This window comes from Salvia miltiorrhiza, chromosome 1 (genome assembly GCF_028751815.1).
Source record: "Salvia miltiorrhiza cultivar Shanhuang (shh) chromosome 1, IMPLAD_Smil_shh, whole genome shotgun sequence".
In the NCBI taxonomy this organism is placed as follows: Eukaryota; Viridiplantae; Streptophyta; class Magnoliopsida; order Lamiales; family Lamiaceae; genus Salvia; species Salvia miltiorrhiza.
The window spans coordinates 2,415,813-2,426,514 of NC_080387.1; the positions used below are offsets into that span (position 1 = coordinate 2,415,813).

Here is a 10,702-nt window from a genome sequence, read left to right on the forward strand (position 1 = left end):
TTGGGATTACCATAGGAAAGATTCGGGTGGCGATTTGCTTGAAACCCTTGATTGTATTGCCCTTGTCCTTGATAGCCACCTTGTTGTTGGGGCCGGAAGTTCCCATAACCTCGGTTGTTGTTGTTGTTGATGTAGTTCACATCCTCAAAGCTAGTTTGTTCTTCAACCACGGGCTCTACTCTTGATATTGACATAGCATCAATCTTGCTATTTATGGCGGTCATTTGAGCCGATAGAAGGGCTATGGGATCCGAGCTTGTTGTAGCCGCCACCTTCTTCAAGATGATCCTCTCCGTCGGGAATTGATGGCAATTAGCGGCCAAGTTCTCTATGATGTGGGCGGCCTCCTCGTGGCTTTTCTCCAACAATGCTCCATTGGCCGATGCATTCATGTCTCTTTGCATCTCTCCACTACACCCGGTGTAGAATACACAAATGATGGTGTTTTGATCCAAACCATGGTTGGGACACTTTCTTATCATCTCTTTGAATCTCTCCCAAGCTTCATAGAAGGTCTCTCCATCGAATTGATGAAATTGGACTATGTCCTTCTTCATCTTCATGGTTTTACCCGGAGGATAGAACTTGTTGAGAAACTTTTGAGCCATCTTCTCCCATGTAGTGATAGAACCACCCTCTAAAGATTGATACCATGTCTTGGCTACGCCCCTTAGTGAGAAGGGGAAGAGTCGAAGTCGAACGGCATCCTCCGAGACTCCATTTATCTTGATGGTGCCGCATATCTCCAAGAAGTTTCCAAGATGTCCATTCGGGTCATCTTGAGAAAGACCGGCGAATTGGTTTTGTTGCACCATATTTATAAGGGCGGGCTTGAGCTCAAAATTATTGACATTGATCCTTGGAGCATGCACTCCTCCTTGTTGGAACACGGGTTGGAACATGTTACTAATGGGTGGTGGTGGAGGCGCATTCCTTTGAGCTTCTTGCTCATTGATTCGCCCTTTCATAGCCTCTAGTTGCCTTTGGAGTTGGAGGATCAATTCTTGATTTTCCGTCATGTTTCCCTCCATTTCTTTCTCTCTTCTTGCTCTTGCTTTGTTGTGTCGACAAAGAGCTTCAACCTCAAGGTCTAAAGGTATAAGAGGTGTGCCCTTAGACCTTGTGTTCATGCACTACCTATCAACCAACAAGAACAACAAGTCAAGATACAATCTTAAAATAGAAAACAAAAATAAAGCAAGTAAAATGTCTAAATTAGTTAAGCACAATGAAACAAAATATCACAAGTAATGAAACTAAACTAATCCCCGGCAACGGCGCCAAAAACTTGTTCGCTAATATTTTCACCACGCCGCAAGTATACGGGTAGTTGTAATATATGGAAGTAAGGTCGTATCCCACAAGGATTAGTAGTTCAATCCAGTGATTATCCTAATTCATTATGCTAGAGTTATTTAGACTAAACAAGGAGGTGAGTGGTTTGATTAACTAACAAATTCAAAGACAAAATAAGAACAATCAAACAAAGTGGATTAATTAAGTGATGAAGGTGGTTTAGGGATTAGGCATCGATGGATTAGCAATGGACTTCAAATTAGCTCAATATTAGTCTTGATATTTCTATTTATCTAGAGTGATCTCCCCACTAGTTCTAGCCCCCTCCCGGACGACTAAAACGGTAGATTACGGGTCATAGTTGCCGTCCCCGGTCAACTTCTAACCTATAACTCCCAAGAGCACAAATGATCGGTAAACTCTCACCCAACTCTCAACCTCCCGGTTTATTGAGTCAATATGTTTCAAGCTCCTAATCTATTATGATTATCCTCTCCCAATTCAAATCACAAATTAGAAATGCATAGAAAGTGGCCAACAATCCATACAAGAATTAAAGCTAGGGCTTGAAAAGATAATGAAGAAGGCATAATCAAAGACAAATATTGAGCATAATAATCAATCCATTACATAATCTACTAGCCTAATCCCCAAACCAATGGGGGATTTTAGCCTAACATGTGCACAAACAACAATCCTAAATCAAAGAAATACATAAATGAAAGAGAGAGTAAGAAGTGACAAATCCTATTAATGAGCTTTCTTCAATCTTCTCTCCTCTTTAATGCCTTCAATCTTGGTAAAAAGATGTGGTAATGGAGGCTAGGGTTTGGTGTGGAGGAATTGGGGAAGATGGAAATGGGTGTGTGTGAATGTTGGGGATGATGAATAATGTGAGGAAAAGGGGAAAAATGGGGGTTAAGGGCTGAAAAACGCGACTGGGGCCCACTTGGGGATGCTCCGCTCTTTTCCCGCGGTCACGGCCCGCGTCCGCGGCCTTCAAACGTGGGTGATGCTCAGGGGACCCGCGGTCCCACCCCGCGGCCGCGGGTGGTGACCGCGGGTGTCTCCTGAGTCAGGAACAGCTGACCCGCGGTCTTACCCCGCGGCCGCGGGTGGTGACCGCGGGGTACTGGACGTTTTGCACAGTCCGCTCGTTTTGCTCCGTTCTCCCTCGTCCGGACTCGGATTTGATCGCCGTTTGCGCTCACGGATTCCTCTCGAGACGTACTTCAATATCATATCTTCAAAATCCTCCAATTAATCCTTGATTTGTCCTGAAATTACTCCAAAACTACACAAAGATATCAAATCTTCATAAAACTAAATATTCGGGCACAAACAAGCATTCACAAGCAAAACATGAAGGGAAATGACAACAAAACATGTGGAATTGAGGTACGAAAACCATGTTTGTCAGACAGCCAGAGCTCTCTCTCTCTTGTTCGACTCTGAAAATGATGCACTCCCACCACCTCTCTTCTCTCTAAACGCCGGACAACACTCAGCAACACCACAGCATGACGCCGTCAGAAACCCTAAGCCCTAAATCTAGACATATCCCTTAAATCTCTCTTCAATCCGACGACAGCACAGCCAGATCCGCTGCCACAATGGTGGATCTCTTGGCTGAGGCGAACTCGCCGCCGCCGCTCGATTCTTTTCTTTTCTCTCTCTCTCTCTCTCTCTCTCTCTCTTGGCTGAGGCATTTTCTGGGACCTCCCACCGCTCGACGTCGCTCTTTGGCTTGAGCCATCTCCTGAAAATCGACGCCGGGAATCGAGTGGATGGGAGAGAGAGAGAGAGGGGGGAGTAGGCGGCGGTGGGAGATGGGGGGAAGGGAAAGTGTCCGACAGGGAGAGGGCAGAGCTCGGAGGCCAGAGCAGAGCTCGGAGGCCAAGGCAGAGCTCGTGGGCCAGAGCTGCAGAGCTCGGAGGCCAGGGCAGAGCTCGTGGGCCAGAGCTGCAGAGCTCGGAGGCCAGAGCTGCAGAGCTCGGAGGCCAGGGTAGAGCTCGTGGGGGTGACGTGGGAGGGGGAGGGGGGTGTGATTCGGCATTTCTGATGCCACGTTGGCATTCCGGCTGCCAACTCAGATTTAATTTGGCCGAAAAAACATCGGGGATGCCAATTGCAATAAATTGAAAGGTCGTTCAATTTTTGCTACAATTAAAAAGTTTGTTAAAAAACCGGAATTTGGTATAAAGTGAGGTATTTTCATGCAATTTGCCCATGAATAAAAGAAAAACGAAGAACCATTTTCAGCCATCCGATCATCAAGATTTACGGTAGATGCATCATCTTGTTGGATGAATGCAGATCCTGGGTTCGAATCTTGAAGGGAGCAATTTTATTTTTTATTTTTTTGAGAGCATTGATTTTAGCAGCGAATGAATTAATTTTTATAGTGGATGTATTAGATTTGATGGTTCTCACAAATAATGTAATTCTCTCTAGAACCACACCATATATATATATATATATATATATAATTTTTTATATATATATATATATTTATATATATATATATATATATATATATATATATATATGGTGAGGCTACAGTGAAAACACCCCTAAGTGTATAAACTATGGAAAAGATCCAGCCCTCCATCTGTATGAAATCAACGGTCCATATTATAATTTCAGCCTTTTTATGGTTTTTCCTGTTTTAATTAATAATTCGTAACTAATATTGTATAAAAGGCAAAAATGTCATCAAAATTGAGGTTGACTATTCGTATCTATCTATCAGATATCACTCTCTTTCTTCAATTATAACCTACCAAATCAACTTTATAGAAATCACTCTTCCATCTTCTCCATTCACAGACGGCGGACAAACTAGGGTTCGATTGTAGGTTCTGTGGGAATTATTTGAATGAGCAAATTAATATTACGCAACACATCCACAATCTTCCAGTCACGGCGCATAGAGAAGGCAGCGAATCTAGGATTTTGGAGAGACGTAATGGCGAAGACGAAGGGTGGTGCTGGAGGTTCGTAACAATGGTTTCCTTTTGCTTACAATGGTTTAAGATTCGTAAGCGGTGTTTTTTTTTATTACTGTGGAATCCATCTATAGTCTCTCTATAAATCTCTTAGGTTTCTTCGATTGTTGTGAAAAATCGGTAGCTTATGTGTAGAATCAGTGAGATTTTTGAAAGTTCCCCTTTTCTTTAAACGATTGTGGGGTTTTATATGTGTGTGGTCCAAAATTAGGGTTTTTTAGATTTGGGGTATAATTTTCAATTGATTCCAGTAATTGATTTTTTCCATCTTGGGTGCAAATGTGGGATTATGTGCGTGGAACCCATCTGCACTCTTTCTCTCACTTTTAAATTTCTTGGATTGTTGTGAAAAATTGATTCCCTATGTTACGAATTTTTTTGAATTTGTTACGAATTTTTTTGAATTTGTTACGAATTCCTTATGTTAAGAATATTAGGCAATTTATGTTTTGGGTTCACGAACCAAAAGTTGAAGCGCCACTTTTTTTTTTGGGAAATTCTAGGTCTACAATATTCAAAGGCGGCGAATGAGTTGGGCGAAGAAATCCTCCGTCATTGAACCGTGCTCTCTCGTGAATACTGCTCTGTTGTGAAATCGCGCGATATTGCAAGGTTGTGGAGTGAGCTGCACTACTTCGTGTGATCTAAAATGGCAAGGATTAAAGGTAATAAATCATGAAATATTGGATACTGGAGTTCGTTAGATTAGCTTTTTCTCTTCTCAGTTTCAGTTTATAATGGAACACTCATTTTTGGTTCATCTAGTTCTTGACGTTTGAGAATATAACACCCATTTTTGGTTGATAGATTTAGGTTATGGGTTCGGGAACCAAAATTTTTGGTAGTCCATTTAAGTAATCTCTGTTGGTAGTATTTTTTTTCCGATCTGTTGCTTTCTTGTTTCCACTATTCGTGTAGATGGCTTGCTTGCTGACAAAAATATTTGTGATTATTAGTTACGAATCACATCGCAATTACAAACGAATTAATTGCGCATGCTGATATCATGGTAGCAGTGTATAGTGGATGGGTTTTGGGGGGTTCATGCATTTTATTATGAATTGTGTCATTGTGATGATATCATTTTATATGTTTGCATCGATTATTTATAGTATAATATTAGTTTTTGTCCACCAAAAATTTCTACTCATTTCAGTTGGAATGAGGTGTCTTTGAAACTTACAAAGGCCTAGATGTGCAGCGTAAGAAGTATCATGAGCCTCATTCAAAATCTCGTTCTTCAACTCTTCCTTGTGTGGTTCGCAAAATCTTTCACCAACCGTTAGTGCATTATCTTTGTCTTCCCTTAGTTTCACTCGTTCTTGCCGCAAGACGCGTCTTCTCTAAGAACCAATCTCCCCTTTGTGCGCACAATTCTTTTCTCTTAAATCATGTTTAGCTCCCAGTGCAGCAACACAACCTGATACTGTCTCCGGATGATGAACAATTTCTAAATCGAGTGAGGCGAAGTCACGAATCAGTTCATTTTGTTGGGTGATGAAATATCCTAACTTGGCTTTCGTCTTTCAGCTTAAGGCGTTAGCTACTACGTTCGCTTCCTGGGTGGTAACTTATGGTGCAATCGTGTTCCTTTACCAAATCGAGCCATCTTCGTCGTTTTGTGTTCAAATCCTTTTGCTTGAAGAAGTACTTCAAATTCTTATGATCTGTAAAGATTTCACACTTAACTCCGTAGAGATAGTGTCTCCAATTTTTCAGCGCGTGCATGACAGCAGCGAACTCTAAGTCTAGCTCATGAGGCTTCAGTTGATGAGACACGTATGCTATTGCTTTTCGATTTTGCATCAACACGCAACCCAGTCCCAGTTTTGAGGCAACGGTGTACACCACGAATTCTCCATTTTCTTCCGGTATTGCTAACACTGGGGCAGTAGCCAACCTTGTCTTGAGTTCTTGAAAATTTTGTTCGTAAGCTTCAGACCAATCGTACTTAGTTCCTTTTCTCAAAAGCTGAGTCATTGGCCTAGCCAATTTTGAGAATCCTTCCATGAATCTTCTTTAGTAACCCGCTAGACCGAGGAAACCGCTGATTTTGTTGACGTTTGATGGTGCCTTCCATTCCTTGATTGCTTCGACCTTAGTAGGGTCCACTTTGATTCCATTAGTCGATACGATGTGACCGAGAATATCACTCCCCTCAACCAAAACTCACACTTGCAAAATTTGGCGAATAATCTCTCATTCCACAAAGTCTTGTGAGTGTTCTTCGTGTTGTTCTTCAGTCTTAGAGTAGATGAGGATGTTATCAATTAACACTAAGACGAAACTATCGAGGTACTGATGGAACCCTCTGTTCATCGAATCCATGAAAACGGATGGGCCATTCGTTAATCCAAAAGTCATCAATGTGAACTTGTAATGTCCGTAATGCATTCGAAATGTTGTCTTTCAAATGTCTTCCATTTTCATCGTGAGCTGATGGTAACCAGACCTTATGTCAATCTTGGAAAAGACACCGGCTTCCTTCAGATTATTGAACATGTTGTCTACCCTCGGAAGAGGATATCTATTCTTTATCGTGAGCATGTTTAGTTCTCGGTAGTCAATACACATCCCCAACGAGCCATCTATCTTTTTGACGAACATGACTGGTGCTCTCCATGGTGACACACTAGGTCGTATAAAACCTAAGTCTAACAACTCTTGCAGTTGTAATTTCAGTTCTTGTAGTTCTGGTGGGGCCATTCTGTATGGCGCCTTGGACATAGGTGCAGCTCCGGGTTCCAAATCAATTGTAAATTCCAATTGTCGATCTGGTGGTAAACTGAGAAATTTTTTGGGAAAAACATATTTGAAATCTCGAACTATTGGAACTTCTTTGGTCGTTTTTCTTTGATTCTGGTTCTCTTGTTAAACGGACTAAGAAAGTCTGACATTCTTCTTTCCTCATTAGCTTGGCAGCAATGACTCGGTCGTGAGAGCTCTACACAGTGTTTGTGAATAGGTAAGACCTGCCTGACTTGCTAGGGTAATTGGAATCTCATGGCGCAGTCCGTTCCTGAACTTCTCCGCACGTTTCTCATAAGTATAAATAGGAATGAAGCATATCGTGTCAGTCGGTTGAAAGTCATTTCATACTCAGTCACTGTTTCAGCCCTCTGCCTCGGGTTCCAGAACTCATTCAATTTTTTTTTCGTCAGTAACATCCCGGTGTGTACTTCTCATATAACTCTGCCAAAAGTAATCCCTGGTGAAATTCTCCCATTGCTTTGATCCCTTTCTCGGCATTCATAGGATCGCCTAAACTGTCACACCTAGGTGGCTTCTCTTTGCAGAATCCTTCCACTACTAAACGGTCTGGTGCTACTTGTGGTGCGACTTCATAAGGGTAATTCCTCATCGTCGTCCACGCTCTCTTATTGCCATATGCATTGTGTGGTTAAAGGTTCGATTAGTTATACGTCCTAACAGTACCGTGTGTGAATCAATCATAAGATTGGCGTGTTATGAGAAAGCAAATTTGAACAACACGCATCAGGTATGAATAAATTACTTATATATCTGCCTCAAATGAGGACTTCTATAATATTCAAAATAATAATAGTGTATCTCAAAGGGGTTATTTTGATTAACACGATTGAACAATGACAGATTTAAATTAATCATAATAACTAGGTGTGTTATGGGGAAGAAATTTTTGACTAACACGCACTAAAGTATGAGCAATATACTTATATATTATATGCCTCAAAAGAGGACTTGTATTATAATGAATGTAATAGTACTCCAACTGTTTCTTTGAAATACATAAGTGCAATACAAGAATTTATTAAAAGAATTGGGGCGTCTAGGTAAGGTCTAAGTAAGAAGTAGACGAATTTGACCTTACAATCAAAAGATTTAGTGATTATGAAAGAAACGTAATTCCAAACAATTATTACCACTACTATTCTAATAACACGTGCAGGCAGTTGCTATCTCCTGACTTTCTTGTGACAGCTTTCCCAATATCGTTCTTTCCTATGATGTCAATGGGATTCACTTGATGCTCTTGATCAGTTGCAGGAAATCATCGATCACTAATCATGCGCATGTGTTGGTTGTTCCTATTTTTCATTCATTTGAGAAGTACCACAGAGTTTCATTGGTGATTAATATCTAATGCTCTTCTATTACGTGCATTCATCCGGAGCGTCGTAAATCTATTAAGAAATCTCTAAGAAAATCCTATAGCTTCTCGATTTAGTAATGGAGATTCTCTCATACTATCTTCCAAGCACATTGGAGTCCAATGTTTGTGAAATTTCTCGCCTGTTTTGTCCATCTATAAAGAAAGACCAATATCATTCAAACAGAAATAACGCAAGGCTAGATCTAACTAAGTTTCTCTGTTTTATCGGCATCATAGGTATTCTGGGAACATTCTATGTTCATCAAGGTTCTATTCTTCATCATTCTAAAGTTCTCTAGACAAAAGTCTAGTTCATAGGATTCGAAAGTTCTCTAGAAGAAAGGCTAGTGCACATCTAACTATGGGGTACAATGTACTCTTATATGCTCATAGATTAGTTGACTATTGAGTCAACCTACTCATAACTGTGAAGTCAAAAAGGTCATAAATAACCTGAGTTGACAAGTAATGTCACTTATGCCATCTGAAATATTACTCAACATGCATGAAGTTAAGAAAAATCATAACATATCTTCAATCATAAATGATTCATAGAATCAAAACATAAACAACAAATCTTTTCTCTTTCAAACATGCTTATGTGAGCTCAAAGAGACTCGTCATAATGTACTTCTTCTGAAAATAGATCATGTGGGCTCAGAGAGTCCCATCATGATTACATACTTTGCTTCTTGTAAAGACTCGTTGGTCCAAATATCACACTTTTCTTTCTTTGCATAAATAATATCTCATTGCATATGTGAAATCCTTCAAGCATTTCACAAGATAATCCTTTGCGCGCACTTTCTTGGAACAAAATCATTTATTTGAAAATTTTAAAACGTACCTTTGTTGATCAGGTAGTGAGACGGTGAGTTGAGGGTTGCAGCAATGCTTAGGAGTCTAGAGGTACAATTCTAGACTTGAAATAGTTAAACTAACGGTAATCAGAGACACGAAAGAAAACTTGCGCTCTGATACCACTTGTAACGACCCGACTTCCCGAGGCAAGAAGAAATATGAAAAAAATATGGAAAGTCCTAATCAAGCGGAATAAATTTGACAACCTACTCATTAAATTGAGTATTCATATAATCCAAATAGATAAAATGAAAGGAGATAAAATGAAAGGCATTAAGAGATGCCAATCAAATGACAATATTCAAACTCAGGATCACATAAGTTTAGTTCCGTGTCTCTGATCTTAATCAATGATAGCTTCACTAAAATATATAGGATAAGAGTTTAAACACAACGAGATAATATTGTACCCCACAATAGAAATTCTCAATTTAGAGAATTTAAAAGACAAGATGATAAGCTAGTCATTAGCGGAAGCAAAAGACATCGTGGTACTTAGCCTCAACTCAGCCTCGTCTGCACCAACTGATCAACCTGAAAATATTTGAAAATAATTTGGGCTGAGTACTAATGTACTCAGTGGGCACGAGTTTCTAAAATATTTTATGAAATAATCGAAACCGTTTATCCAATATCACAATCATAACTTAGAAGGTTTTAAAAATAGAAATTCGCTTCTAAGCATGACAAAACTTTTCTCATTAAGTGGCGCGACATGTACGTTCGATTGTTACTCACTTTCTCCCCACATTCACTGATCTCGGGACACGCCCAGTCAGATCCAAAAATTTGTTATTGATCTCGGGACGCACCCGGTCATAATCAATAGTCTTAACTGTGCTCCGGATAACCTCCTGTCAAGCACCCACCCTTATAACGTTCTAAATCTGTTAGTGCACGATGGCGATCAACCCATCGAGCCACTAACCTTGTGTACACAATCCTCATTTAGCGTGTTAGGCCAAATGAGAATCTCGATCGATGCTTAAGTGAGCCTTAAACAATTACAGAACGCACATAAAAACATTTATATTGGATAAACAGATAACTTTCATGAAATATCAGAGCTTATATAACTCAAGATACATTGTATGTAAAATAAAACCCACCTGAATAGGCAAAGCCTGTAGTTTAACCGTAAACCTGTCACGGGAAAGCAGTGCTAATCCCCCTGGTCCTCAAGGCCTACAAGAAATCTATTCTTAATAGGTCTCTTGGTGCTATTCTAACTTCTAAATAAAGAGGGGAAAATCACTAACTATTGATACGATACATTTTGCCCGAATTAATAATCTTTTTAAGTGAATCCACAAACTTTTAATACATAATTAGTAATTTAAAAATATAATTAATAATATTAAATTTAAGACTTATAAAATAATTAATAATTTAAAAAAAATACAAA

At 39.8% G+C, this 10,702-nt stretch overlaps 1 long non-coding RNA gene and 1 other non-coding gene across 2 annotated transcripts; one reads left to right on the forward strand and one right to left on the reverse strand.

Moving 5' to 3' along the window:
• The first annotated feature begins 453 nt into the window (after positions 1-453).
• LOC131007376 (small nucleolar RNA R71) lies at positions 454-560 on the forward strand. The gene has a single exon (XR_009096078.1). It is a non-coding gene; the product is annotated as a small nucleolar RNA R71 (small nucleolar RNA).
• An 8,930-nt stretch (positions 561-9,490) lies between these two features.
• LOC131007266 (uncharacterized) lies at positions 9,491-10,490 on the reverse strand. Its single transcript, XR_009096004.1, has 2 exons — positions 10,407-10,490; positions 9,491-9,831 (listed from the first exon to the last, which is right to left on the reverse strand). It is a non-coding gene; the product is annotated as an uncharacterized LOC131007266 (long non-coding RNA).
• Positions 10,491-10,702: the final 212 nt, after the last annotated feature.